General features: G+C 40.4%; 1 protein-coding gene across 5 annotated transcripts in view; it reads right to left on the bottom strand.

Moving 5' to 3' along the window:
- Positions 1-13,906, bottom strand: part of LOC134348611 (myosin light chain kinase, smooth muscle-like) — a 365,048-nt gene extending 351,142 nt beyond the window's left edge. The window contains exon 1 of one of the 5 annotated variants that reach the window (XM_063052250.1): positions 13,832-13,906. The gene's annotated coding sequence lies outside the window, so the exon portion shown is untranslated. Of the gene's footprint in view, positions 1-12,408; positions 12,448-13,153; positions 13,308-13,831 lie in introns of those variants that run through there. The other 4 variants (XM_063052252.1, XM_063052248.1, XM_063052253.1 and 1 more) reach the window with 4 other exon arrangements.
- Positions 13,907-20,901: the final 6,995 nt, after the last annotated feature.

Below are 20,901 nucleotides of genomic sequence, written 5' to 3'. Positions count from 1 at the left end.
CATTTCAGAATAGAATAGTCTTATGATGACTGCTCACATGGACACTGACCAGTAGGGCAAAGTACAGAAAGGCCACCAATCCACTGAAGAGAGCTGTGGCCTGAAACATTGACTGTGTCTTCCCATAGCCTTCAATTGATCATCTGAGAATTTCCAGCATTTTCTGTTATATCGATTTCCAGCATTTGCAAGTCTTTTTGATTTTGAGTACTCTCAGTACCTGGCATTTACCCAAAAATGTAATCAACGCCCTTCACAAAAACAAGAGATATTGAATAAAAACATTGGAGAGATTCAAACGTGTGATCAACGTCACATCCAGGAAAAATATTTCAACAATAATGCACAGGGTTGTGTCACAACTTGATCAGAATTAATATCATGAATACTACAAAAATAAAACTGATCGATTTGGCTCATTTCAAGTTTATCAGGATTGTGATGAAGATCTCCATTTAGAGCATTATCTGAATCTGGTTAACTATGAACTAATAATAGGCATGGCATCATCTCCAGTTTTTCCTCTCTCTAACCTACTAGGCTAATTGTTAATAGCATACTAAACTGTCTAGGACAGTTTTCAAAAATAACTCACTAGATTGCAATATTCTAATTGATTTAAAGTGTTCATTATTACTAAACTCACTCTGAAGGTAAGAAAATTATCCTGAGTATCTTGAGAGGAATGATCATAATAGTCACATACCAAATGTAGCTTTTTGTTGTAGCTCATTATAGAAAGTTGCAAACATATGTTGATGCTAAATTCTGTGATTAAGAATCTGCAATAAATATTGAAGCACCCTAGTTAGTTGGTTAGATGTCACCAGAGTGATTTATCAGCAATTTGTCTCTGAAGGGAACAGTGATGCAGAAACAATGCAGACAGACATTACACACTTCAATGAAATTTAGCAACACTAAGGGTCATTTTTCTTCCAGGCTTGGCCACAGTGCTGTTCCTTCCCAGCAAGAATTCAAATAAAAGAATAAAGGGGGTACATTATAAATTCAGGTGGTCTTTTACAACAGTGAAATCAAGTGTATTTAAATATGCTTGGCATAATAAGCAATCAGGATTAAGGAGACATTAGATTCTGGTTGCTGGAGAGGTAGAACAGAGGAACAGATGCATGTCACTTTGTTATAATGACATCAAATACAAACAGCACAATGACTTATTTTGCTTGCATCACTTCAAATGGAAACATAAATTCACACATCGTAGCATTGTAGTTATAAACCCCATTAAAGATAATTGATCTTTCACCATGCGTGTGGTCGCTTCACACTCACGTCAGTCAAGTCTGCTTCTCTAGGACAAATATTTCCTTAACTAAAATGCATGTTCAACAATCGGAATCAATCTTGGATTGAGAAATGTTTTAGAAAAACGATTTGATGTCTTTCCTCTTTTTACTGTGATTAAGGATTTGTCAAAAGTCTCCATATACTTACACATATTTAAAGAAGATTGAAAAGAATTTTTGATTTGTAATGTATAATTAATATTAAAATTCTTAAATACAGCAGCCATTTCCTGTGACTTTAGCTGATTGGAGGAAATCAGAAATAAAAGGCAAATGAAATTCAGCCTTGAAATTGTGTTGGAAGCAATTCTGCCATCCTGTTACAAATTAGGGATTAAAATCGAAACAGATGCATGCCACAAATCTGCCATATATTCAGGCAATTGCCACAGTGGTGAATGTATTTGCGTGTGTGCAAGCATTCTTAGGAATTAGGCAAAACAGCACATCCAGACTGCAAGGACCAGCACCTTTGCTCGAGCTCAAAATTCTGACCTCCATTTGGGTTTAAACTTCCACTACTGAAAACAATGTTAATCAGGATCAGGTTCAATATCACTGGCAAATGTTGTGAAATTTGTTGACCTTGCAGCAGCAGAAGTACAATGCAATACATAATAGTAGAAAAACTGCATTACAGTAAATATATATTAATAGTTAAATAAGGAATGCAAAAAATAGAAATTAAAAAAGTATGAGGTAGTGTTCATGGCTTCAACGTCCATTCAAGGAGTGGAAGAAGCTGTTCCTGAATCACTGAGTGTGTGGCTTCAGGTTTCTGTACCTCCTTCCTGATGGTAGCAATGAGAACAAGGCATGACCTGGATGATGGGGTCCTTAATGATGGATGCTGCCTCTTGAGGCCTTGCTCCTTGAAGATGTCCTGGGTACTAAGGAGGCTATTGCTAATGATGGAGCTGACTAAGTGGAGTAATCCTCCCACTCCACAACCCAACAGCAATCTTTCAAAGGATCATCATCACAAAGTTTATTATTGTAGGCTCAGATCTTGGTGTACAAGAGGCGATCTGGGACAAGAGCAGAAGTGACATCATAACCTTTAATCTCAGGGGCTGGCATCTCCCTCACTGTCATTACCAAAAAGACCACATCCAATCTGACTGGATCATTGAGTAGATATAACAATTTCCAATGTGCTTTTGATCTGCTCAAGGTGTAACCCCCTAACTGAGCTCGTATGCTAACTTGGCTCTTTAGCCAGCTCTACTAACGGCCGCTTGGCTCCACAGTGAGAAAGCCACCTTGCATAAACAATACACATCTAGGGTATGATTTGGGGTTCAACCAGTCAGGAACGTCATGATGTTCTAATTAAAGAAACCTCGATTTGAGCAAATGCTGTGTAAATACTGCCCATACACAATTGTCAGTCGGCAAGAAATAAGAGATTGTACTCCACATAAAATTATTAAGTACATTTACAAATTTCAGCTGTAATTCAACCAGTTAGTAGGAAAAAGGAAAAAAAAATTAAAAAGGGCCATTTCAGTTAACCCAGTAGAAATATGCACGTAAAGTTAGAGCTCATCTTGAAGTTGTTGTTTTACTCATGCACTGGACCCAAGGTCTGCATGAAACCACGCACCACCTTCTGAATGTTGCTCGAGGCCCATCTCTCGGGAGTATTGGCCCTTCCTCCTTGAAGCCATTCATCTTCACAAAGCACTTTGTGCAAGGGTGAACATCCTGATTGGCTGACAACATGCCCAAGTTGGATATCATAGCCCCTGATCTTTTAGCCAAAAAATCAAAACAGTCTACCAACAGAACACACTGCTTTTACAGAAATTCTAAAATGAAATATCTACAGCATAAGAGAAGAAATTTTAACCAGGACATTACACAGGTGGAAGGTACTAAGTGTTGATCTAGAAGAGGACCTATGCAGCAATACTAAACAAATAATTCTGACTTTGATAAAGGACTGAGCTGGGATGGCACAGCACAGCATGCCCTGACCCACCCCAGCCCAGAATACATAGTTAGTCCAGACCAAACACATAGTTGTGTTTAAAAGGGTTGGGCTCCACAGGGAGATTGAAAAGGCACAAGAGGCACTGTAGATGCCGGAAATCTAGAGTAATACACACAATATGTTCAAGGAGCTCAGCAGGTCAGGCAGCATCTACGGATGTGAACGAACAGTCGACATTTGAGGCTGAAGGCCTAGGATGAAAAAGAGCTGCCCTTGAACTCAAGGTTACATTTGATTCAATTGGGCATCAAGGAATGCTGAAAACCAAAAGAGTCCATCATTGACTACTATCCTATCGCAATCAAAATCTATTTCGTTGGAAGTCAATCACTTACACTCCAGCAAGACTAAGCATGAGTTCCTCAGGGCAGATCCTGGCCCAGTCATCACCAGCTAATTCAATACAATTCCCTCCAAGTGGAGACCAGAAAAAGGCCTTTGACCTGCCCGAGCCTATGCAATATTATTGATAAACAAAAAGTTATATCGTGCTGCAAAAGTTTTAAAGAATGACCATTTCCAAATGTTATGAGTCTAATCCATGTCTTGCTGATGTTCTACCATAGACAACGTCAAACCTGAATCTCCCACCACTTGCATTCTGAGACTGGAGTGAAGGAGATGGAATGGTAATTAATATCACTCAACAGAAATTTATCCACATCAGCTAAATAATACCACAGCTGAGCAGATTAAAGGTTCCATATTCTGTACCAAGTGGCTCACCTCCAGGTTTCCCTGTCTAAAAGGCCAAATCAGGAGCAACTTGGACCATTTTCCACTTGTCTGTGTGAGTGCAACATTTAAGAAGCTTGAAATCACAACCCATTTGATTCCACCTACACAGCAAATCTTTATTTCTTCCACCAGTAGCACACAGTGGTTGTGGTGTGCACCATAGTTACCTGCCCCGATTGCTATGTCTGCACTTTCCAAACCTGTGACCTCTATCAGAATCAGAACCAGTTTTAATATCACTAGTTCCATTTATTATCAGGGAAATGTAAACAATATACATCCTGAAATTCTCCTACTTTGCAGACATCCATGAAAACAGAAGAGTACCTCAAAGAAATGACAGTTAAGATGTTAGAGCCCCATTTTCCCCCAATCAGCAGCAAAGCAACGATCCTCCCCCACCTCCACAAAAAAGCATCAGCGCCCACCATGCATGCGGTAGCGCGGCCCCTGATAAAGACTATGATCTGCAGTACAACACAATCTAATCATTCAGCCTACAATTCAGCATGCCACAGGCTCTCTCTCCCCCTCTCACTTTAACAAAAGGTGACAAGAGTTGTCCCCTTTCGCAGTGAGGGGGGGACTGGCAAAATATGGCAACCTTGCAACAACAGTACAATGCGATGCTTGATAATAGAGAAGGAAAATTGACAGACTTTTGTATAAACCTGATTCTGAAGTACTGCAAAAAAAAGTAATGAGGTAGCATTCATGGGTTCAAAGTCCATTTAGAAATCTACCACCAAGACTGATTAGGGCAGCAGGTACATGGGTTTGGGTATACGGCCAATTGAAAATTGCCTTCCAAGTTCACACTATTGTGATTGGAAGGCTAACATCCTTTATTCATCATCATTGCATCTGTATCCTGTAACCCTCTAGCCCAATAGTTCTGTGGGATTAGCTTCATCAGGAAGTTTACTGCAGCTCAAGGCGGCAATTCCCTACCAAGGGCAATTAGAAGTGTATATTGTCCTTGCCAGTGACATGCATATCCTGCAAATAATTAATATAACATTAGCTCTGTAGTTTATAGCATTTTTGCCTAGAATGCTGACTCTATTGGTGCTGCAGTCTATACATGTGCCATAGACAAAATTTCCTCAGATGCAAATAGAATATTGCTAACTGAAATTTACAACAGAACAGCATCTTATTTGCTGTTGCTCAAAAATATTTATCACTAACAGTGAACCTTTTGAAAAATTTAACAGGTAGGCGATCTGTGATTAGTAAATGGAAAGGATCACAAAATAATTTGACAACAGTGATCACAACGTTTCTATGTTCATGACCGAGTTTCAGATTTATTTGTTGTGTGCTTTCCAAATTTAAATATAAACTAAATAAGGAACTGGTATATGAAATAAATGCTGTTATTTTGCTAATACATCAGTAAGTGTATTAAGCAGAGTACAATTGCCCATTTCCTTGCATTACTTTGTAAATGACCAACACTGTCAATGTTTACACAAGATTTGTTTATTAATGTCTGTAGACTGTGAGCAAATGGTAATTATTGACTGGAAAGTCCTGGAAACTTGTAAGGCATTCATTTTCCACATAGTAGAGTCATTACAACATTAAAAATTGTCAACAGTTATTTATCCAGTTACTTGTTCCTTTTATTCCAAGTAAACATTTTTTGAAAATGTTTATGATTGTCAGTGAAATAGGCTCTCACTGTGGGTCTAGTAACAAATCCCATCTTTTCAGTCACATTCCTAAATCGCCAAATGTATTCTGCTATTTGAACTTAAAATGCATCTTTAATATTCATGTTTCTTATCTCAATATCTAGCCAGAGCAAAACTTTCCTATCTATACACCATTGATCTGAATGTAGCTTGAAATTAAACTGAAGAATCCTCTAACAATTAAAGCACCTGAAATTATATCTTTATTTTGGGCAACATTCACACTCAACCATATACCAACACATAGATCAATGGCCACACAGGTGCTCCAAAAATGTTATCTGTGCAATCCAAATATCTTTACTGTCACATTCAAATAACATCCAGGTTAAATGTCGAACATTCCAAGAGAACGCACAAAATTAAAGTGTAATACTTCCACATTATTTATTACACAAGATTAAAAGAACAATGGTGTCAAGGTCCAGATTTTAACTCAGGCCATGTGGACTTAGAAAAGCCCAAGGGTTATTCATGAGAGGCCTATTCTATTATAAACCTTCAACATCATTCCCTTGCTTGATGTCCAATGGATACCATGGGACTGGCAAGAGGCTGACTGGGCAGCAAGTGATCTTGGACCAAGGTGAAGAGAGCATTTCCCCGCACCCCCCTCCCCCCCGCCCCCCAGAGTCAACCATAATAAAGAGCACAATAGGCTTTCCTTTTGACCCCTGGAATTCTTCCTGGTCCCAAAGGGAATATTAGAATTTTTCAAAGCTTCTTCAGGCCAGAACACATGCTGCTACCATCTTTTCCTATCAGCTCCCACAGTGATTATCAACAGCATAATCAAGAATTAATATTACAGAACCAATCTCAGACTTTGAAAAATACTTGCCTGTGGGGGCAGATTTTGACCAGTAAAACACTGCTAGTTAACACCTCCAGTGTTCTTTGGCTTAGGTACATCATGAGAAGTCTTTGAATCAGCTACCTTAGTTATTACTTTCCTATAGGAAGGGGAGGAATACAATCGGCCTTTTGTTTCTAAGAGAATTGATTAAGGTTGAGCAAAACATCAGACTTCCTAATTCATGGAACATTACAGCACACTACAGGCCCTTCAGTCCATGATGTTGTGCCAACCTTTTAACCTACTTTATGTTGTGGAAACTCTATAAACTAAGTTATATAACTGAACATTTAAAGTGAAGGAAGAGGTATCAAGCATCTTATAAGGATCCGGAAACAAACTTCATGCAATTTTTGGTTATGGAAACTCAAGTCCCATTAGAGGTTAAATGGAATAATAGCAACCCTAAAGATCAACATGCTATGTAGTTTGTAAGACTTATTTCTAATTATAATCGTTACTAATGAGTGCTCTTCTCTTATGACAGTGTGAAATCAGAGTCAAAGTACATTCAGTATGAAGCACTTTGGCCTAACTGGTCCATGGTGCCCAAAATGTCCATCGAGGCTAGTCCCACATCTCTCTCCAAATTTTTCCAAGCCATGCATCTGTCTAACTGCCTTTTATTTGTTGTAAATGTGCTTCCCTCAACCATCTCGAACTTATGATCTCTGGTCCTCGACTCTCCAACTATGAAAAATAGACTTCATGATTTTATAGACAGATCATCCTTCATTCTCCTAGGCTCCAATGAATAAAGGTCTGGGCTGCTTAACCTCTCGATAACTCAATCCTCCAAGTTCTGGCAACATCCTCAAACATTTTCTGCACTCTTTCCAACTTACTGGCAGCTATCCAGTAACAGGGTGACCAAAACTGAACAGAACATTCCAACTTCTATACTTAGTGCACTGACTGAAGAAGGTCAGTGTGCCAAACATATTCTTCATCACCCTCTCTCCCTGTGACACTACTTTCAGAATTTTGTACTTGTACTCCCACGTCCCTCTAATTTGTCTTGTAAAAAAAGAAACAGAACCTTACACTGCTTAGGAGTAAATTCCATTTCAGATGCCCCAGCTCATTTATTCCACTGATCAAGGTCCCACCGTAATTCATGATAATCATTGTTACCAATTTTAGTGTAATTTGCAATCTTGCTAACCATGTTTTGTACATCTCATCCAAATTTTTGATATAGGTGACAAGTCGGAACGGGCCTAGCACTGATCTATGGAGATCATCATTTTCCATGGGCCTCCAGTGTGATAAAACAACTTTCCACCATTAAACTCTGCTTCCTACCATTAAGTCAATGTGTATCTAATTATCTAAGCTCTCCTTGGATGCCATGTATTTTATAGCAGCCTACTATGTGAAACACTGTCAAAGACCTTATTGAAATCCACATAGTCTATGTCTACCACCCTGCCCTCATGATTACTCAAATTCCATGCTGACTATCCAAAATTAACCCATCTAAGTGCATGTATATCTTACTCTTCAGAATCCCTTCTAGTAACCTACCTACCACCGATGTAAGGTTTACTAATCTATAGTTCTCAGGCTTTTCTTTGAAGCCCTTCTTAAGTGAAGACACAAACTAAGCACTCCCCAGTCTTCTGGCACTTCAACTGTGGCTAATAATGATGCAGACTTCAGGCAGGGTTGCAATTTTTTTTCTCCAGCTTTCCACAGTTCTCAGAGATATACTTGATCAGATCCTGAAGATTTACCTACCTTCATACATTTTAAGATGCCAAGCATTACTCCATGGCAGTGAAGACGATCTTTAATACACCCTTATTAACTGTCTCAAAGCTCTGGTCTTCTCCACAGAAAAACAGTATAAATATTCATTGAGAACCTTGCCCACCTCCTGCTGTTCCACACATAGCTGTCCATTTGGGTCTTTGAGTGGCCCTATTCTCTCGCTACTTACTCTTTTTTCCATTGATATACATAATATCTCTTTGAATTCTCCTTAATCTTCTCTGCCAAAGCTGTTTCCTGCTTCCTTTCTTGTCTCCTTCTTAGATATCCCTGACTCCCTATACTCCTCCAGGGATTCAGTTTTTCTCAGCTACCTGTACCTGACCCATGCCTCCTTTTCCCTGGCCAGGGACTCAATATCCCTCATCAGCCAGGACTCCCTACTTTTACCAGCCTTTCCCTTCAATCTGACAGGAACATGCAGACCCAGAATTTGTATCCCACTTTTAAAAGCCACAACTTACCTAATGTCCTTTTCTCACCTACTCTCAATCAACTTTTGCCTGTTCCTGTCTAATACAACCAACACTTTCCTTGCCCATATTTAGAAGAAGAACACATGGACTAGATCTGTCCCAATCTATAACAGAGTTAAAACTAGAAGAACAATGGTCACTGATCACAAAGTACTCCCCCATTGTCACCTCAGTCATTTCTCCAGCCTGATTTCCCAAAAATTTTGCCCAAAGAAACTTACCTGCCCGCACTTAAATTCTATTCCATTTAACATGGAAGTATGAACTGCATCACTCTAAATGGAGTTAATTTGCTGGAAGGATTACATTATTTTTTAATAGCTGGTTGTTTTCCTATTCGGCAAAGGGAACTGTACAAACCTGTTGGGGCTTTATCATTGATTAGAGCATGTCGGTGGTTTTTAAAAGGGAGGTAGTTAACATGTAGCAACAGGCAAGTACATCCCTGCACGTACTACTTCCAAAGAGAAAGCTTTAATTGAAGCGTCCCTGGGGCAGTCACAAATAGCTTAAGGGACTAAGGAGACTCCAGAGATATTTTTGTTTGGTTGCTCAGCAATGTGGTACAGTATATGATGGTAATGTTTTAGCCCTGGCTTTTAATCTACCATGTTCAGCATGGAACATACTTTCAGCATCTTGAACCAATGATTCAGTATGCTCCACAGCCAGAGGAAATATTGTGACCATCAATCAGGCATCAGACCTTATTTGTAGGGATAGAAGTTTCCTGCTGGGGCTGAAGCTGGTCAACTGGAGAAGCTATGAAGGTTAGTGATGAAATAGATGCTTCGCTGTGGCTTCAGTGATTAAGATGTGGTTATTTGGGAGCAATTCCCTCGAGCACATTCCTTGTACAATTTCTTGCTATTTCCCTTCTGCCAGGAATAATGTTTTAAAAATAGCCAATTAGCAGCATGGGAGACCACCAGAGATGGGAAAAACTGAGTCTACTGTGGGGATGGCTATGCCAGGTACTAAACCAAAGTACTACCCACTCATTTTGCTAAACAAACTGCAGCGGGGCATTACTCTGGAGAAAAAGAGGTCCTCTCATTGTCCTGTTCAACACCTCTTCCTCAACCAATGTTGGATATCTTCTGCAGCTGAGTTTCTTTCACAACCATCTATTGTATTAACTTTTCAGGCTAAAATTTGTCTGCAGTCACTTGCTACACTGCAAGTAGTGAGTGTATCTGGAAAGTTCTTCAGCAGCCTATCAGATGTCTTGAAACACAAGATACACTACAAATATACAGGTTCTTAGTAAATCCTCTATGAAATATCTGCCTGAATCTAATTCCCCAATGTGTTGAATCCAAAGATGACGGTGGGAAATTAGCATCCAGTTGCTCTACAGAATCAGCCCAACCTCCCAATACTTTAGAGTGAGGTCATGGGTTTCTCCATAGCAGAGGTCTTGTCCACATATTACATGGTTTATCAAGTCTGGTCAATGATCAGACAACATTGCCAAAAGTGAGAATTTTATGTAGGGCCCAGAATACTGGGCAGGTTTCCCATTATAGTTTACAATGACTTCCTAAAGCATTGATATTGAGCAAAGAATTTTTGGAACGGAACCCTACAATAGGCAAAAGCAATTGAAGAGAGCCTCAGTCTGACTCCAGTCAGGGTGATCAGGTGATCTCCTATAACTCTTCCATCCCTTTTCCCCTGCATTTATGTCCACCAGTACAGTAGGTGTAAATTGTTATCGACTTCCCTACTCTGCTTGTGTCTCTAAAAAGAGAGCTTTGGTGGCTGTTTCAACCAGGTCCACCCTTAGATGTCCACCTGCAAGTAAAACTGCTTGTCGTTCATGACCTCATCACTTCCTAAAATATTCAGCCTTATGGACCAGGAAAACCTGACAACTGTATCACTGTGCTAATTTTCGTCAGGTAATTTCTTGGAACACAAATCAGATCCATGACCAATCCACATGTTGGAGGTATTACATACAAATTACATACATATTGCACCGAGCTGAAATATGGTAATGAGCAAATGAAAAGCTTGAGTTAGAGCTTCCCCTCCTCCCACCTCTATTCTGGTGTCCTTCCACTTCCTTCTCAGGCATGAAGGTCGCCAGCCCCAATTTAATATCCATAAGAAGTTGGCCTGCTGAGTTCCTCCTGCATTGTGTGTGTTGCTTTGAATTTTCAGCATCTGCAGACTTCGTCGTGTTTTTGAATTAAAGCAGCCCGCCCTAAAAAAAAAATCACCAAACCAAGCTCTTTCGACAACTTAAACGTCATAACCTCTTAATTGTATCTGTCATCTTCACATTTGAGAATTCTGCAACAGCAATCTGCTCATATTTGCCCATCAAGACAAACAATATACCCTTCCTTTGCCATCAGTAAGAATGAGCTGCCTGATAGTAATTCAAAAGAGAATGCGTTCTGCCACAGAAGTAGGGCGTTTCTCTGTAAACCGAATCCAGATACACATCCCAGGTAAGGATTTTGCAAGCATGCACTACAGAAACATGTGGGTGAAGGATACAGCTCCGGCGCAAGATCGCAACGCTGATACTGTATCGGGAAAGCGGCCAAGCGAGGATTCGCTCTCGCAGTGGGAGGGACCGGCCAGTTTCTATGGACCGCCTCTTGGAAGCTGATTGACAGCGCGAGAGAGACCGGGAACTGCACCTCACCTGTCTCCCCAGATAAGGAATAATAGAATGAAGTCAAGTCGAGAGGCGAAAATATGTTGAAAAGTTCAAAAAGTACTACGAGTCGGAAAAGAAAAATCCAGTCACCATAACTGCTTTTCAATTGCTTACAGTATCCAAGATCTCTTCAGTATTTGATTATACAGGTTCTTTTGCTGAAGACTCAAATGTTTCTAAGTCTCTTTATTAATTTCAGTGCAAGTACCGAGATGGCATTAACCTCTAGTACAAAATGGGAAAACTTTTTTTAAAAAAATCCTCCGAAACATTAATGCCCCTTCTGCACGCCTGAACCTCTCATTGTCTTGGGGAACAGAATACTATTACTATTTAACTATTTGTGGTTCTATTACTATTATTTATGGTGCAACTGTAACGAAAACCAATTCCCCCCGGGATTAATAAAGTATGACTATGACTAATACGTTCCATGAGACTTTCATTCACCCCATTCTGGCTTGCTGGCGGCAAGTACACTAGAACAACGACGGTGAGGGAGGTTGTATTGTTACCAAGTATCATTAAAGGTTAAAATCCAACAAAACTATTACATTCGTCCGCGCTGCTTTAGTACCCCCCCCCCATGCACTGAATAAGTTACTGACAAATCCCTCATAGCGAGCACCGAATCCATCAAAGTGTTGACAAATGTGCTTTTAATAAAGCCTGTGAAGTTTTATACCCCTGCCAGCGAAGTATAAACAAAACGAATGGAATCGTTTCGACTGCTTTGTTGAAACATTCACGGTTATCAAACCGCATTTTAAGTAAACGCTAACCTCACTTTCCTGGAAAGGGCCACTTGGTAGGAAACTTGGTCTTTCTTTCAGCTACACAGTAACCCTCTCTGAACACACTGTACTTTAGCGAAGGACGCACCAGGAATTTGGTGACTGTCAGCTGCCTCTCCGCGAAACTCCAGCAGGTTCGAAAAGCTCCGAGATTTGAGACCAGCGCAGTAAGATTTCAGTGGGAGTGGACGGCGGCTGACCTTGGCTGTCGCTAATCACCACGATACCCCTGTACACACAAATTCTTAAAGTGACGGGCTATGCGGTGCAGAACGCAATGTTCAGTAGCCACACTAACTTTCACCCACTGCCTGCTACGGTACTGTTCTTGCGATTGCGGTCAAAACTTTGGGTGGAATACGGCAGGATCGCGTTTGTTGCGGTAGCAACAGGTTAGCAGTTCGGGACCTGCCAGATACAAACGGGCAAGAGAGAAAACAAAATTCCCCTCCTCGGGCTGCCGACAGCGGTACTCTACACAAATCAGGAATCTCAATGTTCCGACCAGATCCATTCGGTGTTCACCTCCACAAATCTTCAGCTGGAATCGGGGAAAATGTATCGAACTGCCGAGTTTACTGAATGTTTAAAGCTGACAGTTCAAGCCTAGGATATCAGAACACGCACAGTCCAACTCTCAGGTCCACACCTGCGATTCCTGACACGAGTTCGAATAAACGCGGAGCGCAAACAATGTTTTCTTAAGAAAAAGAGATACCTAGTCTCTTTGGTTTGAAAAAGCAAACTCAAACTTGTTAATATTAAAATAGTTTATTACTGAGCCACCGTCCATGAGCTATAGCTGGTTAAATGGGTAAGGAGTTTTTACTTACTGAGAGAACCGCTGGTTCCAGCGGAGAGCGTCCACACTTTGCGCTTTACTGAGGAGTTACACGCGATCAACTAACCCAACGTGTTCTTGGAGTCCAATTGGGATGCAGAAAGGAATCAGAGTACCGTGATCTATTGCACCCACAATATTTCTGGCCGCCTTCGAGTTTTTGCTACTGTCAGCCTTATAAGGTAATACAAGTCCTCTTTCTGCGGAAGGCAGCGGACTTCCAGCGGAAAAAAAAATTACATGAATTTGACAGTATTTTCCTATCAAAGGAAACAGACCGTCTGGCAAACTGAAGACGAGGTTTCTGCACTGGAACGCAGAGCCACAGGGTCTAAGGGGGATATCAGAACAGAGCACTGCTGAGAGAAGGGGACATCAAACCTCGATATCTCAAACAATAGGAAACACCAAAGCACCAGCCGAACAGCAAGGGACAGCGGGAGAGTACACCAGCCACCAGCACGCGAAAAACGACGCAACATTCAACTAATTGAGAAGATCAAAACACGAGGTGCACGGGAAAATATCACATCTAACAGAAGTGAATGTAGAATCGTTACATCGCAAGAGGCCATTCAGCCCGCTGTTTCAAATGCACTACCCAGCTTTTTACTCGCCAGGTCTGCGGGTCGTGCATGCATACATCTTATTTGATGTAATCAAGTCTCACCTCCGCCTGTGTTATTCCAGATAAAACATCTCCAGCTTATCCAGTCTTGATCTGCAATAACAATTTCCAGTCCATATTTTCTTTGCACCTTTTTCATGGTAATCGCATCTTTCCTGCCATATTGCGAGCAGAACTAATTGCTATGTTCACTCCAGTTTGAGTAGAGTCTGCCTACTAATCTAGAAACGCACCGCAATGCATTTCACCCACATTAGTGATTGGCCTTGCTACATTCATGGAGATATGGAGTACATTTCAGAATCCCTTTGTTACCTCACACCTCAGTATCTTGCATACGTTTGTCTTTGCCTTGTACCCCAAATGGAGCAGCGGGTAGTGCTGCTGCCTCATTCCAGTGCCACACATTCAAGGCTGACATCCGGTGCTGTCAGTGTGGAGGCTGCAATGTTCCCCCTGTGACCCCAAGTTTTCCTCTGGTGTGTCAGCGTCTTCTCACTTCCAGAGAAATATGCTGGTTGGCCACAGAGTCACACAACACCAAAATGGGCCCTTCAACCCAACTGGTCCAGGCTGACCAGGATTCCTACCTGAGCTTGTTCCACTTGTCCACATTTTAGCTTGTATCCTCTAAGCCAGGGGTTGCCAACCTGGAGTACTGACCGTCATGAGGCACTTTATCAAAGGCCTTGCAAAAAATCCAGTCAGACCACATCAAAAACACCCCTCTCATCCACCATCCTCATCATCTCCTTTAAAAAATTCAGTCATTAGTCTGACACTAACTTATTTAAACATCAGAAAACTGCAGAAGTTGTATATCTGAAATATAATAGAAAATGCTTGGAATACTCAACAGGCAGCAACTGAACATCTATGAAATGATCCAAGAATTTCTACATGAAAGTTTTTACTATCCTTCAGAATTGATACATTTACTTTGATAGCACCAAAGTTAACTACAGGCCTTTAATTACTTAAATTAACCCTTGCTTATTAAAGGAGGTGTGGGGACGTGACCAAGTGGTTAAGGCATTGGACTAGCTACCTGAAGGTCGTGAGTTGGAGCCCCAGCCGAGGGAACGTGTTGTGTCCTTGAGCAAGGCACTTAATCACACATTGCTCTGCGATGACACTGGTGCTAAGCTGTATGGGTCCTAATGCCCTTCCCTTGGACAACATCAGTGTCGTGGAGAGGGGAGACTTGCAGCATGGGCAGCTGCTGGTCTTCCATACAACCTTGCCCAGGCCTGCGCCCTGGAGAGTGAAGACTTTCCAGATGCAGATCCATGGTCTTGCAAGACTCATGGATGCCTTTATTAAAGAATAGTACAACATTAAAGAATAGTACAACATTAAAGAATAGTACAACATTAAAGAATAGTACAACATTAAAGAATAGTACAACATTAGGATTTGTACTATCCTCTGCACCACTCCAGGAACCAATGAGGATAGAAAAATTGTTGTTGGAGCCTTTGTAATTTTCTCCTTTTAATAGGCTTTCATCTGTCTGCATGTTAGCCATTTTCAAAATGTTTTGGAAAATTTCCCTTTTTTATATTTATCAAATATTTCACACTTCAATGACAATATTAACAAAATCCCCTTCTTCTGGGAATAACACTACAAGACTAGGAGCAGAGTTCAGCCACTTGGCCCATTGAGTCTGCTCCGCATTTCATCACGACTGATCCATTTCTCCTCTCAACCCCAGTCTCCTGCCTTCCCCAGTATCCCCTCATACCCTGACCAATCAAGAATCTATCAACCTCTGCCTTAAATATGCACAAAAAAATGGCCTCCACAGCTGCGTGTGACAGCAAGTTCCACAGATTCACTACTCTCTGGCAAGAGAAATTCCCCCTCATCTCCTTTCTAAAAGGACACCCCTCAATTCTGAGGCTGTGTCACCTGGTCCGAGACTCTCCCGCCAACCTCTCCACATCCACTCTGTCAAGGCCTTTCACCATTTGATAGGTTTCAATGAGGTCACCCCTCATTCTTCTGCGTTCCAGTGAATACAGGCCCAGAGGCATCAGTCTTCATATGACAAGCCATTCAATCCTGGAATCATTTTTGTGAACCTTCTTTAAACCTTTTCCAGTTTCAGCACATCCTTTCTAAGATAAGGGGCAGAAAACTGCTCACAATACTCCTCGTGAGGCCTCACCAGTGCTTTATAAAGTCTCAACATTACTTTCTTGCTTTTAAATTCCAGTCCTCTAGAAATGAATGCTAACATCACACTTGCCTTCCTCACCATAGACCCAATCTGCAAATTAACCTTCAGGGAATCCTGCACAAGGACTCCCAAATCCATTTGCACCTCAGATTTTTGTATTTTCTCTCCATTTAGAAAAGTAAACCCTTTAATTTCTTCCAAAGTGCAAGATCATACACTTTGTGACACTGTATTCCATCTGCCACGTCTTTGCCCATTCTTCTAATCTGTCCAAGTTCTTCTGTAGCCTCTATTTCCTCAAAACTACCTGCCTCTCCACCCATCTGTGTATCATCTGCAAACTTTGCAACAAGGCCATACAATTCCATCATCTAAATCATTGACATATAATGCAAAAAGAGTCGGTCCCAAAACTGACCCCCGTGAAACACCACTTTTAGGCAATAAGTTCATCAGAACCTTAACTGCATTCTTTAACTCAGGTTAGCTTTCTGTTTTGTAATAAGCCATAATGCTTCCTTACATTATGAATTTTCTATGATTATACTTGGCAATATTTTTCCATAGTGCTTTCATAATTTTCCTTTTCATTTCACTCCTGTAGATTTTGTTAAACATTTCCAGGCTTTGTTTCATCAAGTTCTCAGTGGCACACAAACAATTTTGTTTTACCTTGTCTTACCTTCCATGCACCTTGTCAGCTGTAAGTTGACAGTCTCAGTCACTACCTGAAACTCTTTCCCATGTCTCTCCTTGCTCCGAGACAGATTTATCTTACATTAGCTGTTTTATATACTTTTCTGCAATGTCACTCCTCATTTCAGTAAAATTGGCCTCACATTCAGTCTAGATTGAACATTTGTTTCTAATTTATCTTTTTCATGACTATGTTGAATCTAACAAAATTATTATTACAAAAAATGCTTTCCCTTGATACCCCTTCCACCTGTTTAGCTTCACTTTCAAAAAACTAAATCCAAAATTCCTCCCTCTTATCAGGCTGAAAAAAAATTCCTCCATAATTAGGAATTCTGAGCCTTCTTTACTTTGACCACTCACCGTATCCCAGTTAATATTAGAGTAAATGAAATTCCTCTCTATTACTGATCAAGTGTTTTTGTGCTCACTGATTTGATCCTCTGACACCCTCTAATTGTTTGAAGGTCTATTGAACATTCCCAATGGTATGAAAGACCCTTTTTGTTCTTTATCCAACCCATACAAGCTCAATCAATGATCCTTCAAACATATCATCCCTTCTCACAGCTGTAATTGTTCCTTTCAACAATATCACCACTCCCCTCCTTTGTTCCCTCCCACTTTTTTTACATCTGAAAACCCTGTCACCAGGAATGTAAACTTTCCTGCCCCTCTTTTAGCCATGCTTCAAGCAGTCAAAATACATTTCCTGTGTCTTTCAGAGCCATGAAGTAATCTTCCCTTTTCATTAATCTCCTTGCTTTTAGGCATATAATAGGCTGGCTTCATTTCTATCCATTTTCCAATCCTTGTGAAAGGCAAAGTAAACAGGTTATTTTTCTGCCTTCTATTTCTAGTTCATCTTTTCTCCCTTCTAATCTGAATTCAGAGTTGAATCTCACTGTCAAGTTAATTTTAGCTACTTCAACAGAAGCAGCAAACAAACTCCTCAGAATACAGGTCCAGTCTTTACAGAAATTCATCATGCTTGGCTTATGCAAGGCTCATTTCCCACTGAACTGGTCGCAGTGCACCAGGAATTTAAAGCCCTCCCTCCTTCCAGCAACTCTCCATCCATGCTGTCACTTGCTTTATTTTCCTAGGTTACACTCACTGGTGTAAATCACAGTTACCAGAGTTTACTCCCACTGAGATCCTGTTTCTTAATCTCTTTCCTACAAATATCTGGATTCACCTTGGTTCCTCCCATTGTTTTTTTTTAAAAAAAACAAGTTATACCGTCACTTTAGCTGCCCAAGCAGAGGAAGCAACATTCAGTGTCAGCCATAAATACAGCTGGGCCTTGCATCAATTTTCAGCAATATTCAATTGAATAAAGAGTTTTTTTTTAAAAAAAGAACAGAGCACAAATCTTCATTCTGATGGGTTTTGTGAAACATTTATCAGCTCAGTCAAGCACCAAAGCATGGGGCCCCCAACCTTTAAAAAAAAATGTCATGGCATTTACCATTAATCAAGGTTCTAAAGAGTTTCTATAATGGCCAGGATGAGATCTTAAACCAAAATTTTGGTCCAGATTATGCTTTCAAAAATGTGTTATTTCTCTGGGACCCCACATAGAACATAGAAATCTACAGCACATTAGTGGCCCTCAATGTTGTGCCGAGGATGTAACCTACTCTAGAAACTGCCTAGAATTTCCCTAGTGCTGTTTTTCTAAGCTCCATGTACCTATCTAAGAGGCTCTTAAAAGATCTTATTGTATCCACCTCTACCACCGCTGCCAGCTGTGCATGCCACACATCCACCACTCTATGTGGAAAAAACTTACCCCTGACATCCCCTCAGTACCCATTTCCAAGCACCTTAAAACTAAGCCCCTCATTTAGCCATTTCAGCCATGGGAAAAAGCCTCTGGCTATCCACACATTCAATGCCTCTTATCTTATACACCTCTATCAGGTCATCTCTCATCCTCTGTTGCTCCAAGGAGAAAAGGCCAAGTATACTCAACCTATTCTCATAAGGTACATCCTCCAATCCAGGCAACATCCTGGTAAATCTCCTCTACATCCTCTCTATAAAATTAATGTTGTCACTTTAGTTGTTCAATGGTATCACCAAGTTCTTCCAGACCTCACCAAACATCAAAATGTCTGCTGTTTAAACAAATAATTTGATAATTGCATTGTTACACAATGTTTTGTATGAGATGCTTCAAATGCCCCACCCATAATATTTTCAAAGTAACCACTGCTCCAAGAAAACAAAATAACATTCCTTGATGAACCTGCAATGATTGAAAGCTATGGGCTATCAGTTGACTCCTCCCATCTCTAGCTCAGCTATCCCATTGCTATCTTTCTTTACTGTGCACTCTCCTTGTACAAGAAAATCTGCGGATGCTGGAAATCCAGAGCAACACACATACAAAGGGCTGGAGGAACACAGCAGGCCAGGCAGTATCTACAGAAATGAACAAACAGTCAACATTATATTTTTACCAGAAAATATTAACCACCCTCCCTGAAAGAAATACTCTGGAAAACTATTTTTTCCCAAACTTATGAGTGAAAAATGCAAGTAGAGTAAATAAAAAGTTCATGTATGTCACCATATACACCCCTGAGATTCATCTTCTTGTGGGCTTACTCAAGCGACGGATTTATTGAGTATGCCCACAAGAAAATGAGTAATATCCTGTAGAATATTAACCATAACAGAATCAATGGAAGTCTGGCCAACTAGGGCATTCAACTAGAGTGCAGAAGACTGCGCAAATGCAAAAAGGATAAATAATGATAATAATAATCAATAAATATCAAGAACATGAGATGAAGATTCCTTGAGAGTGAGTCCATAGGCTGTGGGAACATTGCAATGATAGGGCAAGTGACATTATCCCCCTTGGTTCAAGAGCCTGATGGTTGAGGGGTAATAACTGTTCCTGAACCTGGTGGTGTGAGTCCTGAGGCTCTTGTTCATTTCTCCTTGATGGCAGCAGCAAGAAAGCAAGCAGTCATTATTTCACTTAAATGCTGGGCCCAGGACAGGTCCTCGAAAATAACAATACCTAGGAATTTAAAGCTGCTGACCCTCTTCACCTTTCAACCTCTAATGAGGACTGGCTCATGGACTCTGGTTTCCCTCTCCTGAATTCATTAATTATTTCCTTGGGGAAGAATGGGACAAAACACTAACAGTTTTACAATAAAGTAAATGTACATTTCATCCAAGAAACATCATTGTAAAAGCTGAATTGCTTTGTAATTTGTTAATACTACTGTTTTAGTTTAGTTGTGGGGACATGAAATTGATTAATTAAAATTCCTTGATAACCCAAAATACTAATATTTTGCAAAATGTTAAAAACAAATCTAACCTACATTAAAATTTTAAAAATAATTAGAAAATAAAGTGTTCATCATTTTCACATCTCAATGGTTCACCAATTAGTTTTCCATAAACCAGGGAGGATAAAGATAATCTGCTCAACCTGTCAGTCACTGAATTACCACAGTGAATCTTTTGGGCTGATAGATTTATGTATCAGTAGATCCTAAATTTAGAAGAATGAAGGGAGGGATCTCATTGAAACCTTTTGAATGTTGAAAGGCCAAGACAGAGTAGATGTGGAAAGGATGTTTGGATGTTTCCCATGGTGGGAGAGTCTAGGACAAGAGGGCAGAGCCTTAGGATAGAGGGACGCCCTTTCAAAACAGAGATGTGCAGAAATTTCTTTAGCCAAAGGGTGGTGAATTTGTGGAATTTGTTGCGACCTGCAGCTGTGGAGGCCAGGTCTTTGGGTGTATTTAAGGCAGAGATTGATAGGTTCTTGATTGGACGAGGCTCAAAGGTTATGGGGAGAAGACCGGGAACTGGGGTTGAGAAGGAGATAGAAAAAAAAAGGATCAGCCATGATCATTCCTACATTGTCTTTTGAATGGCAGAGTAGACTTATGGTCTTAACAAAGTACAATTAATAGGAGCTAAGTGCAAATCTCCTATGGTGTCACAATGTTAATCCTTGTACAACTAACTCTAGTTAAAGGAAAAAGATTGTTGATAGTTAAGTTATCTTTAGTGATTTGTAATCATGCCAATATCTAACAAATCAAGACACATTTTGTATATTTGCAAAGTAGTGCAGAAACATGCATTTTACTATGGCTTGTCAAGTACTGGATCTAGGAGCATCGTAGCTGAAAATATTGCACAATGCATGCCTGGAACTGAAAATCAACGTCACATCTATATTTCCAGCTAA

This window comes from Mobula hypostoma, chromosome 6 (assembly GCF_963921235.1).
Source record: "Mobula hypostoma chromosome 6, sMobHyp1.1, whole genome shotgun sequence".
Taxonomy (NCBI): Eukaryota; Metazoa; Chordata; class Chondrichthyes; order Myliobatiformes; family Myliobatidae; genus Mobula; species Mobula hypostoma.
Note: the sequence above shows the minus strand (reverse complement) of the source record. Positions and strands in the feature narration are given on the sequence as shown.